At 42.1% G+C, this 12,053-nt stretch overlaps 1 long non-coding RNA gene and 1 pseudogene across 2 annotated transcripts in view; both read right to left on the reverse strand.

Annotated features, from left to right (window-relative positions):
• LOC104847334 (uncharacterized) overlaps positions 1–12,053 on the reverse strand; it is a 763,513-nt gene that overhangs the window by 307,242 nt on the left and 444,218 nt on the right. The gene's annotated exons all lie outside the window — the stretch shown is intronic.
• On the reverse strand, positions 6,313–9,571 carry LOC135228735 (lysophosphatidylcholine acyltransferase 1-like; annotated as a pseudogene).

Consider the following 12,053-nt stretch of genomic DNA (forward strand, 5'->3'; position numbering starts at 1 on the left):
CCCAAGCCATGGTGTGTTCAATTGCCTCATATGCACACAAAATCTGGACAATGAATAATGAAGCCTGAAGAAGAATTGATGCCTTTGAATTGTGGTGTTGGTGAAGAATACTGAATATACCGTGAACTGCCAAAAGAATGAACAAATCTGTCTTGGATGAAGTACAACCAGAATGCTCCTTGGAAGCAAGGATGGTGAGACTGGGTCTCATATACCTTGGACATGTTATCAGGAGGAATCAGTCCCTGGAGAAGGACATCATGCTTGGTAAAGTAGAGGATCAGCAAAAAAGAGGAAGACCCTCAAAGAGATGGATTGACACAATGCCTGAAACAATGGACCCAAGCATAGCAACGATTGTGAGGATGGTGCAGGACTTGGCAGTCTTTTGTTCTGTTGTGCACAGGGTCGCTATGAATTAGAACTGCCTCAATGGCACCTAACAACGACAGGGTTCTTGTGAGGATTAAATGAGATAATAACGTGTGAAGCACTGAGAAGATGGCTTGGCAAGAAGGAAGTACATGGCATATTTGAGATTTTTTTTTATAATATAGCCTTGTGGTTTGTCATGTAGTTTATCGCACCTGTCAATAGTAATAATTTTATATTATTTCTTGACAATATTGACATACTTTTTCTCTGTTTCTAACTAAGATTATTGATTTCTTCTCCTTTTCAATTGAATTGGCCAAAATTTTGAACAGTATTAAATAATAATTGTGTTACTGGCCTTCCTGGTTTTACTAGATAAGGCTTCAACCTTGGTGAAGGTATGACGATGATCAGCCATTTGACAAAGATATTTTTGGAGGGGGGCCCAAGATGTCAGAGTAGTCAGGCGCTTCCAGTGAACCCTCTTACAACAAAGACCTCCCCGAAAATCAAGTGAAACGATTGCATTTATGACAAGCTAAAAGCCGTGACCATGAAAGGCAAAGTTAGAAAATGGACTGAGTGGCAGGGGGAGGGAGAGATGGTCCAGAAGTGGACAGGGGTTTCTGGACCCGAATCACTAGGAACCCTCAAGCTGCAGTGGGCTGATCGTAGTGTTTGGCCGCAGTATCCTCAGGGAGAAACAGCCAGCCGCACAGCCTACTGACACCTCCAGAACCAGAGAAGAGCGGCGGTCTTGCAAAAGCTAAGTGCTTGCATATATTTTACTGCACCCCCAGCCTGCAAGCCAGCTTCAGTGGCTGCCGATTTCCCTGGGCCTGAGATAGGTCCTGTTGTATGTCCTGACCCATTCTCCTGGCCTTGGAGAAGGAATAAATTCACAGCTAAGGAAAAGATAATCTGCCAGCTCCACTAACCTGTGGAGCTCAGGACAGAAGCAGCTCCTGTCCAGGCATAAATGATCCGTGGATTTTGAATACCTTTCCCCCTCCATGGACATGTGTGGCCTATTTCAGGAGAATAGGACCTTGTTGGCAAACTACAACTGTTTCAGCTGTGCGGTGGAGAAGTGGGCGTTTGATGTTTGACATTGCTTTCTCTATTAAACAGGGTCCTTTTTCACCTACGCACATCAGGGACCTAAGGACTGGTGGCTCCACTCAGGTCACCCAGCCAACCGCAACAGAGGTCGAAGGATAACTGGTACCTCCCAGTCCTTAAAACCAAAAGGATTGAGTGCCCAAGGTCCATCTGCAGGACCCATCCCACTATGCGCTCAAGGGAACAGGGATGCTCTTTCCTCACAGACACTCAGGGGATGGATGTCAGCCCCCTGCATTGTTCAGAACATGACCCCCTGCTGCAACAAGATACTGGTACCTACACTAATCACCCCTGCCCCTCTAAGACTGTAGGACAGAGCCTGTACTACACACTTGATGACCAACTACCTGGACACCTGAGCTGAATTCATACAGGAAAAGTGAATGGGCTCCTAGGCTTATATACCTGATAACAGCACTAGCCATCTGGTGACATGATGTTAGAGCTTCAAAGGTGGAAATAATCAAGCTAGCTCACTCACACAACCTATATGGATATATCAAAACAAAACAAAGTGAGAAGCTAGGATATAGTCAGCAAACATAAAATGAACTAATACCATACTTACAGAGGGCACAGAGACAACAGTCAATATCAAATCACATAAAGAAGCAGATGATGATCGATTCAACAAGCTCTAAAAACAAAGAATCAACTGATATTCTGGATGAACGTGCCTTCCTGGAATTACCGGATGCAGAATACAAAAGATTAATAGACAGAATGCTTCAAGACCACAGGAGCGAGATCAGGAAGGAGATCAGGCAATATGCAGAAAAGCCAAGGAACACACAGATAAAGCAGTTGAAGAAATTAAAAAAGTTATTCAAGAACATAACAAAAAATTTAATAAGCTGCAAGGATCCATAGAGATTTCAGTGCAAAATTCAAAAGATTAACAACAAAATTACAGAAGTAGACAACTCAATAGAAAGTCAGAGGAGCAGAATTGAGCAAATGGAAGGCAGAACTGGTGAGACAGAAGATAAAACACTTGGCATCAATATATTTGAAGACAAATCAGATAAAAGAATTAAAAAAATGAAGAAATCCTATGAATCATGTGGGACTCTCTCAAGAGAAATAACCCACGAGTGATTGGAGTACCAGAACAGGGAGGGATAACAGAAAATACAGAGAGAATTGTTGAAGATTTGTTGGCAGAAAACTTCCCTGATATCGTGAAAGATGAGACGATATCTATCCAAGATGCTCATCGAACTCCACATAATGTAGATTTCAAAAGAAAGATAAAGACATAATTTTAACAGCCAAAACCAAAACCAAAGATAAAGAGAGAATTTTAAGAGCAGTTAGGGATGAACAAAAAGTCACCTACAAAGGAGAGTCAGTAACAATGAGCTCAGACTACTCGGCAGAAACCACGGAGGGAAGAAGGCAATGGGATCACTTATATAAAAAATTGAAGGAAAAAAATTGCCAGCCAAAAATCATATATCCAGCAAGACCATATCTCAAATATGAAGGTGAAATTAGGACATTTCCAGATAAACAGAAGTTTAGGGAATTCGTAAAAACCAAACCAACACTAAAAGAAATACTAAAGGGAGTTCTTTAGTTAGAAAATCAATAATATCAGGTATTGACCCAAAACTAGAACACTGGGCAGAGCAATAAGAAGTCACCCCAGACAGGGAAATCAAGATAAAAAAATACTCAAAACGGTAACAATGGGAGGCAGAGCCAAGATGGTGGAATAGACAAACGCTTCCATCGAGCCCTCTTTACAACAAAGACCCCCGAAAATAAGTGAAACGAGTATATTTGTGAAAAGCTGGGAGCCCTGAGCTTCAAAGGCAAGCTTAGACAATGATCTGAGGGGCAGGGGGAGGAAGAGACCGTTCAGAAGCGGAGAGGAGTTACCAGACCTGAATCGTGGGGAGCACTCAGGCACCATTCCCGGAGCGGTGGTGGCGGTGGACTGGTACCAACATTCAGCCGCAGTTTCCTAAGGGAGAAACAGCCAGCCACACAGCCTACTCACACCTCCGGAACCTGAAAAGAACAGCACTCTTGGCAGAAGCTAAGTACTTGTGTATATTTTACCGCACGCCCCCCAGCCCCAAGCTGGCTTCAGCTGCTGAATTCCCTGGGCCTGAGATAGGCCCTGTTGAGCACCTAGAGCCATCCTCCTGGCCTTGGGGAAGGAAAAAATTTGCAACGGGGGGAAAAGATAATTTGCTAGCTCCACTAACCAGGGGAGCTCAGGACAGAAGCGGCTCCTGTCCAGGCATAAACCATCCATGGGCTTTCAGCACCCTTCCCTTCTGCATGGACCTGTGTGGGCCTATTTTGGGGGAATAGGCTGTTGTTGGCAGAATCCAACCATTTCAGCTGTGTGGTGGAGAGGTGAGTGTTTGATGTTCGACATTGCTTTGCCTATTAAACAAGGTCCTCACCTACCCACATCAGGGACCTAAGAACTGGTAGCTCCACTCAGGTCACCAAGTCACCCACGACAGGGGTCTAAAGATTACTGGTACCTCCCAGTCCTTACAAACAAAAACATTGGATGCCCATAGTCCATCTGCAGAACCCACCCACCTGCACGCTCTAGGGACCAGGGACGCACTTTCCTCAGAGACACTCGGGGGTTGGTTCTCAGTCCTCTGCTTTGTTCAGAGTGTGACCCCCTGCTGCAATCAGATACCAGTATATACGCCAATATCCCCTGCCCCTCTAAGACTGTAGGACAGAGCCTGTACCACACACTTGATGATCAGCTACCTCGACACCTGAGCTGAATTCATACAAGAAAACTGAATGGACTCCTAGACTGATATACCAGATAACAGCTCTAGCCATCTGCGGACAGGACGTCAGAGCTCCAAAGGTGAAAATAATCAAGCTAGCTCACTCAAGCAACTCATAGGGGTATACCAAAACAAAACAAAGCAAGAAGCTATGACACAGTAAGCAAGCATTAATTAATATGATAACTTATAGATGGCTCGGAGAAAACAGTCAATATCAAGTCACATAAAGAAACAGACCATGATCACCTCATAAAGCTCTCAAAACAAAGATCCAGGGATCTTCTAGATGCAAGTGCATTCCTGGAATTACCAGAGCCAGAATACAAAAGTTTAATATACAGAACCCTTGAAGACATCAAGAAGGAAATGAGGCAACCCCCAGAACAAGCCAGGGAACACACAGATAAAGCAGCTTGAGAAACTAGAAAGATTATTCAGGACCATAACGAAAAGTTTAATAAGCTGGAAAAATCCATAGGCAGACAGCAATCAGAAATTCAGAAGATTAACAATAAAATTACAGAAGTAGACAACTCAATAGAAAGTCAGAGGAGCAGAATTGAGCAAGTAGAAGCTAGAATTTTTGAACTTGAAGATAAATCACTTGGCCCTAATATATTTGAAGACAAATCAGATAAAAGAATTTTAAAAAATGAAGAAACCTTGAGAATCATGTGGGACTCTATCAAGAGAAATAACCCATGAGCGATTGGAGTACCAGAACAGGGAGGAATAACAGAAAATACAGAGAGAATTGTTGAAGATTTGTTGGCAGAAAACTTCCCTGATATCGTGAAAGATGAGAAGATATCTATCCAAGATGCTCATCGAACTCCACATAAGGTAGATCTTAAAAGAAAGTCACCAAGACATATTACAATCAAAGTTGCCAAAACCAAAGATAAAGAATTATAAGAGCAGCGAGGGATAAACAAAAAGCCACCTACAAAGGAAAGCCAATAAGAATAAGCTCGGACTACTCGGCAAAAACCATGCAGGCAAGAAGACAATGGGATGACATATTTAAAAAATTGAAGGAAAAGAATTCCCAGCCAAGAATCATATACCCAGCAAAACTGTCTCTTTAATATGAAGGTGAAATTGTGACATTTCCAGATAAACACAAGTTTAGGGATTTTTAAAAAACCAAACCAAAACTACAAGAAATACTGAAGGGAGTTCTTTGGTTAGAAAATCAGTAATATCAGGTATCAACTCAAGACTAGAACACTGGGCAGAGCAACCAGAAGTCAACCCAGACAGGGTAATCCAAGAAAACAAAGCCAGATTATTCAAAAAAAAAAAAAAAGCTCAAAACAGGGTAATAGCAATATTATTATGTAAAAGAAGACAACATTAAAATACTAAAGAGGGACTAAGAAATATAATCATATACCTTCCATATGGAGAGGAAGATATGGTGATACAAAGAGTAAAAGTTCGGTTTAAATTTAGAAAAATAGGGGTAAACAAGGTAACCACAAAGGAGACAAACTATCCTACACATCAAAATAAAATACAAGGGAAAAATAGGGACTCAGCAGAAACAAAATTGACAACAACAAATATGAGGAAAGGACAATATATAAAGATAATCTACTCAGCACATAAAATTAAGTGGGAAAAAGAAACTGTCAACAACACACCAAAAAAGACATCAAAATGATAGCACTAAATCCATACCTATCCACAATAACTCTGAATATAAATGGACTAAATGCACCAATGAAGAGACAGAGAGTGGCAGAATGGATTAAAAAACAAGATCTGTCTATATGCTACCTACAAGAGACACACCTTAGACTTAGAGACACAAACAAACTAAAACTCAAAGGATGGAAAAAATTATATCAAGCAAACAACAATCAAAAAAGAGCAGAACACGGTAGAACTGCCCCATAGGATTTCCAAGCAGACTCACATCTTTCTCCCACAGAGTTGCTAGTGGGTTCCAAGGACTGACCTTTTGGCTAGAAGCCCAGTGCTTAACCATCCTGTCACCATCGCCCCTTACACACCCTACCTCTTCTAAAACCTGAGTCTGGAGACAATATGTGTAGGCCCTGTGGGGAGAGAGAACACCAGATATCCTCATGAGCAAATGGGGAGCCACAGCCCCTGGTAGGGCATGGTGACAGAGCCGGGGAGGTTCCTCACTCCAGAACCTTCTGTCCTAGTCCAGTTTCCTATGGACAGGCTTCCTCCCTGGGTCAGTGCTTTCCGGGTTGAAGTCAGTACAGAGGCTGTTCGGGGTTGGCGCTGACAAGAGTCTAAGCGCAGGTTTCAAACCGTGCCTGGTCAGGATACAGATATTCTTCTGCAAAGTCTGGGTACATGTGTGCAAACCTGTCAGCAAAAGAGATTCTTCTCATCCTCATCCACACCGCTGAAGAGGTGTATCAGAAGCAGCTCTGCCACGCCCAAGGCCGTATTCAGAATGCAGGACAGGTCTTCCTCATTTATGCAGCCGTCCTCCTGCCATGCATACATCTTGAATGGCAGCTGGATGGTGTCCAGAGTCTCAGACGCTCTGCAGACCACAGACAAGGCGATCACATATTCCCGCAGGTCCATCTTGCCACCTCCGCTCTCGTCAAACAGAAGATGCAGTCCAGCGTGTCGGAAAGGGGTACCTCCAAGTACTCCGTGAACTTCACAAGTCAGTCTTCTCGCCCTTCTTCACCTTTGCGCTTTCTGATCTTTTTCAAGTTTTTCTAGCTTTAGCCCCAGGCCTCTCACAAGCCTGGCGAATTCTAGAAGGCAAGTGTCGGAGGGGAGACGGACTGTCCTTCCGCTGGGGCCAGCTAACGATCCTCAAACGTGAAATCCATGATGGAGACGCCCAGGGTCTCTGCTGTGACGCGCCTCATGTTGCTGGCGTATAGCACCGGGCTCCTCTTCGCCTTGGAAGGGTGGTAAACTGGGAGAAACTCAATTTCCACCTAACTGTGAAACTGACACAGGGCGAGCCACAGCATTTCCAACACTCCAGGTCCTTGCCACGTCCACATGATCGTGTCCAGCTTATTTGGGTATCCTAAAACCACAGGCTGGACAGGAACACCAAGGATAAACACACCAGTCTTGAAGGTAGTTTGACAGGTCCCATTGGTACAAGTACCTTCTGGAAAAATCATTGTCATAACTTCCCATTGGACTAAGCCCCTCTCTTTATCTCTTCCACTGTTTTCCTGCACAAGTCCTGGTCTGATCCGAACACACTGGCCGGATGTACTTGATCAGAGTTCCCCATATGCGGATACCCCTGCTCTCTGCCTTCATCACGATGGACGACATGGTCCTGGTCACGGGAACGGCGTCGAAGTACGAGGGGTGTGGTGCCAAGGGTCAGGATGGCCGCCTCAGTCGGTAGGGCCTGTCACCCCTTCTGGGCCACCGGGTGGAAGCCGCCGGCAAATCACGTGATCTGCATGACTGCCTTGAGCGGGAAGTCCACGACCTTCTGCCACAAGCCAGCGGCTCTTCTGGTTCTCTCTCAGCAAATCCCAGTAAAGGTACAAAAGCGAAGGACCAGGCGAACAGCATCATGAAGGCGGCAAACAGGAGTCGGATGGGGAAGAGGGTCAGCGTCATGATGGCGATCTGGGCCTTCTGCAGAGTGCTGAAGCGCAGCTCGTGCATGAAGGGGTTCTACCCTGGGGGTGACAGCCACCGCTTCACCTGCACCTGCGCTGGGGGAGTTGGCGGCTGAGACAGAGCGGCCTCTGGCAGGTCTCCCCAGCCGCAGAGCCACCACCGTGAGAAGAGCCCGAGCGGACCGAGGCGGAGGGCGGGCAGACCCCTTATAATTCTTCTCATTTCTGTAGGGTTGGTAGTGGTGCCCCCGCTTTCGTTCCTGATTTTGGTAATCGGTGTCTTCTCTTTCGTTTTCTTGGTCAGTCTAGCCAAAGGTTAAAGGTTTGTCAATTTTGTTGATCTTTTCAAAAAGCCAACTCTTGGTTTATTTGATTTTCTCTGGGTTTTTCTTTCAGCTGCAGTATTATTTCATCCCTCTTGCTTGCTTTGTGTTTAGCTTGCTCACTGTTTTGTAGTTTCCTAAGGTGAAAGCTTAGGTTTTTTATTTGAGACTTCTCTTCTTTCTATCACAGGCATTTAAAGTTATACATTTCTTTACAAGCAATGCTTGAGATACATCCCATATGTTTTGATATGTTGTGTTTTTTTTTCATTAAGTCCAAATTATTTTTAATGTCTCGTCTGTTTTCTTCTTTGATGCATGGATTATTTTGAAGTGTGTTAATTTTCAAGTATTTGGTGTTTTCTCATATTTCTTTCTGTTGTGGATTTCTAATTTAATTCCATTGTGGTCAGAGAATCAGAGAACACACTTTGCATAATTTCAGTCTTTTTAATTTTATTGAGACTTGTTTTTGGCTCCTGTATAAGGCCTACCCTGGAAAATGTTCCATGTATACTTGAAAAGAGCATGTGTTCTGCAGTCCTTGGGCATTTTATAAATATCAGTTATGTCAAGTTAATGAGTAGTGTTAAAGTCTTCTGTAGTTATTCCATCAATGACTGAGAGTGGGGTATTGAAAGTCCTAACTATTATTGATAAATTGTCTATTTCCTCTTTTAATCCTTCTGGTATCTGCTTCATGCATTTTGGGGGTCTGTTGTTGAAGGATGTTTATAATTGTTATATATTCTAGATGTATTGACTATCAAAAAGGTCCATAGTAATATTTGTTTTAAAGTCTATTTAATGTGATATTAATATAGCCATTCCAGCTCTCTTATGGTTACTATTTACATACTATATCTTTTTCTATTCTTTATTTTCAACCTACTTGTGTCTTTGAATCTAAGGTGTTCCTCTTGTAAGCAGCAAGACCCATTGTTGGATCTTGCTGTTTTATCCAGTCACATAATCTCTGCCTTTGGACTGGCGTGTTTAGTCCATTCAATTTTAATGTTCTCGTTGATACAGTTAGGTTTTCTTTTGCTATTTTGCTAGTTGTTTTCTGTTTGTTTCAATGAAGTAATAGAACCATTAAAAGTTTTTAAGTTTAATAAGAAGCATCAATATATTTGGAAACTACTAAATTATTTCTCACTAAAGAAAAATCCAAAAGAGAAGAAATGACTCACACTTCTGTCATTCAAACTTAACTTCACTTAACATTGTGGTATATTTTCTTCCAGTCTTTCTTATTCTTCATAGATCTTTGCTTTTTTTCCTCCCAGAGTTTATATCATATTACACATACAATTATTGTGTATTTTCTTACAGAAGTATATTATATGCATTTTGCATGGATTTGAACCACAGAAGAGCCATCACCAGCCAAGATACCCTTGAAGCAGTCATGTGGAAGATTTTTTGAATAAATGAAGTGGCTCTGAATGGTCCTGCTGCTTAAATGACTGCACTTATCAAAAAGTTGAATATGTCAGAAGGTTGATACAAACGGTTAACGTGCTTGGCTGCTAACTGAAAGGCTGGAGATTCAAGTCTACCCAGAGGTGCCTCAGAAGAAAGGCTTTTGGGTCTAATTCTAAAAAAAATCAAACATTTAAAACTCTATGGAGTATATAGTTCTACTCTGACACATGTGGGGTCTCCATGAGTCAGAATCAGCCTGACAGCAACTGTTTGGGGTTAAAAGGCAAGGTGTCTGAACAGCACCTGCTGCGTCAGGTCTTTGTACTACACACCTGGTCTCTGGGTCCTGTGTTTTTAGCTTCTTATTTACTTCATTAAATAAAAGAAAGATGTTTGCTTTTGTAAGTTTGGTAAAATTCACCTGTAAAATGGCTGGACTTACTGTCTTGAGGGAGTGGTGTGGATGGTTGTCTACTACTGATTTTATGTAAATGCTGATATTAAGCTTATTGATTTTATTTAAACCTTTTGTCTATTAGTTTTTGACGGTGCATTTGCTGATTCTCCAAGTAGTTTCACCAAATTATGATTGTTGTAGAGAGATTCTCCAATTCTGTTAGAGTAAAATCAAAGACATATGTCATTCAAATGGAGACCATGAGAACCTCAGAGTCCGAAGCTCATGGATCCAAGGGAGAGAGTGCAAATCACACATAGTTATATGCCATGGGAGGAACTACAAAACACAACATTCTGATTGGTTTACAGTGACTGAAATCAATCAAAGGTGGGAGAAAGCAAAACATGATTTTTAACATTAGTGGTTACATATAGCTAAAAAAAAAATTCATACATTAATTGGCTAAAGGACAAAATTGCAAGGTATGTGTTTGTGGAGAGGGTCTCATGACCATCACGAAATGATGACATGATGATGGCGTAACAGATACTGTCGGGAACAGATTGCTAAACATTACCTTGCTCAGAACATAAGATTTTCTGGACTGATTTAACACAAAAACTTTCAATAAGGTTTGGTTACAGACCCCAGGACATGTAATATCCACATTCTTAGCCTGACCACAAAGAATAGAGTTTCCTTAATGACAGGGTTGGTTCCTAAGCAACAGTATTTGAATCTGTGTGAAAGATTATACTGAGCTTTAGCATTAGTTCACCCATTTTACTTTACATCAGATGCCTCTTTTGATTTTATATCCCACATCATTCTGTTCTTTTGATCAAGGGTTCTGAAGAACATCCTTTGTTCACAGTTATGGGCATAATGTCTTCTGCATGAGTTTGGCAATATGCTACTCCCAGGTGGTGGCTCAACCTTCATAATTTATGCCTTTCTAGTTTTTCACGTTAAGCCCCTTTTCCCCCATAATCAGGGACCATCGGTATCTTGGTTGCTGGGCAGCTCCAGTACGTCCATCATGCTATGGCTCAGCAGCTGTCTTCAGTGATTTCGGTATGGGGAGTGGATAGGGTATGGCCACATTGGAGGAACAACCTGACTTACTTTCAAATGGCTAACATAAGTCATAAGGCTTCTCTGATTTTGGGTTCCTGAATGCAGTGTTGATATGCATAATTCTTTGAGCATGATCTTGAATGCAGTGTTGATATACATAATTCTCTGAGCATGAGATGAAGCAGGGTTATCAGTTCCTGTTGTAGATGCACATCGCATAACACATTTTATAATTCCAATAATAAAGATTATTGTTAAAATAATTAACCCAGTTTGCAACAGAGACCGTAACCAAGAACCTGCACTATTAAGTAGCCAATTGAAGATATAAAAAAAGAATGGTAAAGTTATACGGGGTATAGACTGTAACCAAACAGCCATTGGATGAATCTTAGCAATATCCTGTTCAACATCTCCAGTTAATCCAAGAGCAACAACAGGCGTTAGCAATGGAGCAAAACTCTCCTTGCTGGGCTAAGAGGAAATCTAGAACTATTCCATGGTCCAATACTACTTTTGCCAAGGATTCTAAAGTTTTTGTTGGGCGGCCATTCCATTGGCCACATCATCGACAATTTTAGCCATAGTGGCAGATAAATTGCTAATGGGATGTTCTATTGCATAATACCAAGCCAGGGCACAACAGCACATAAGAAGGATCTCCCCATCCTGGGTAATAAATGATGGGATTATCTGAGAGGACAAGTTCTATCTTCTTTATGGATATTAATTTCAAGTTACTGTTCCATAGCAAGGTGTTATTGTATGAATGAATACTCATGGTAACTCCTAGCATCTTTAAGGTACATGGGCCTAGCATATATTCCAACCATGTAAACATGACAATGCCCAAATATAGAGTGACTTACCAGAGTTTTTCCTTGAATAAGCTGATCCTCCACACAAAAAGACACATCTAGATGGGGCACACAACATGCCTGCCCAGGTTTGA

Source organism: Loxodonta africana, chromosome 27 (assembly GCF_030014295.1).
Source record: "Loxodonta africana isolate mLoxAfr1 chromosome 27, mLoxAfr1.hap2, whole genome shotgun sequence".
NCBI classification, from domain to species: Eukaryota; Metazoa; Chordata; class Mammalia; order Proboscidea; family Elephantidae; genus Loxodonta; species Loxodonta africana.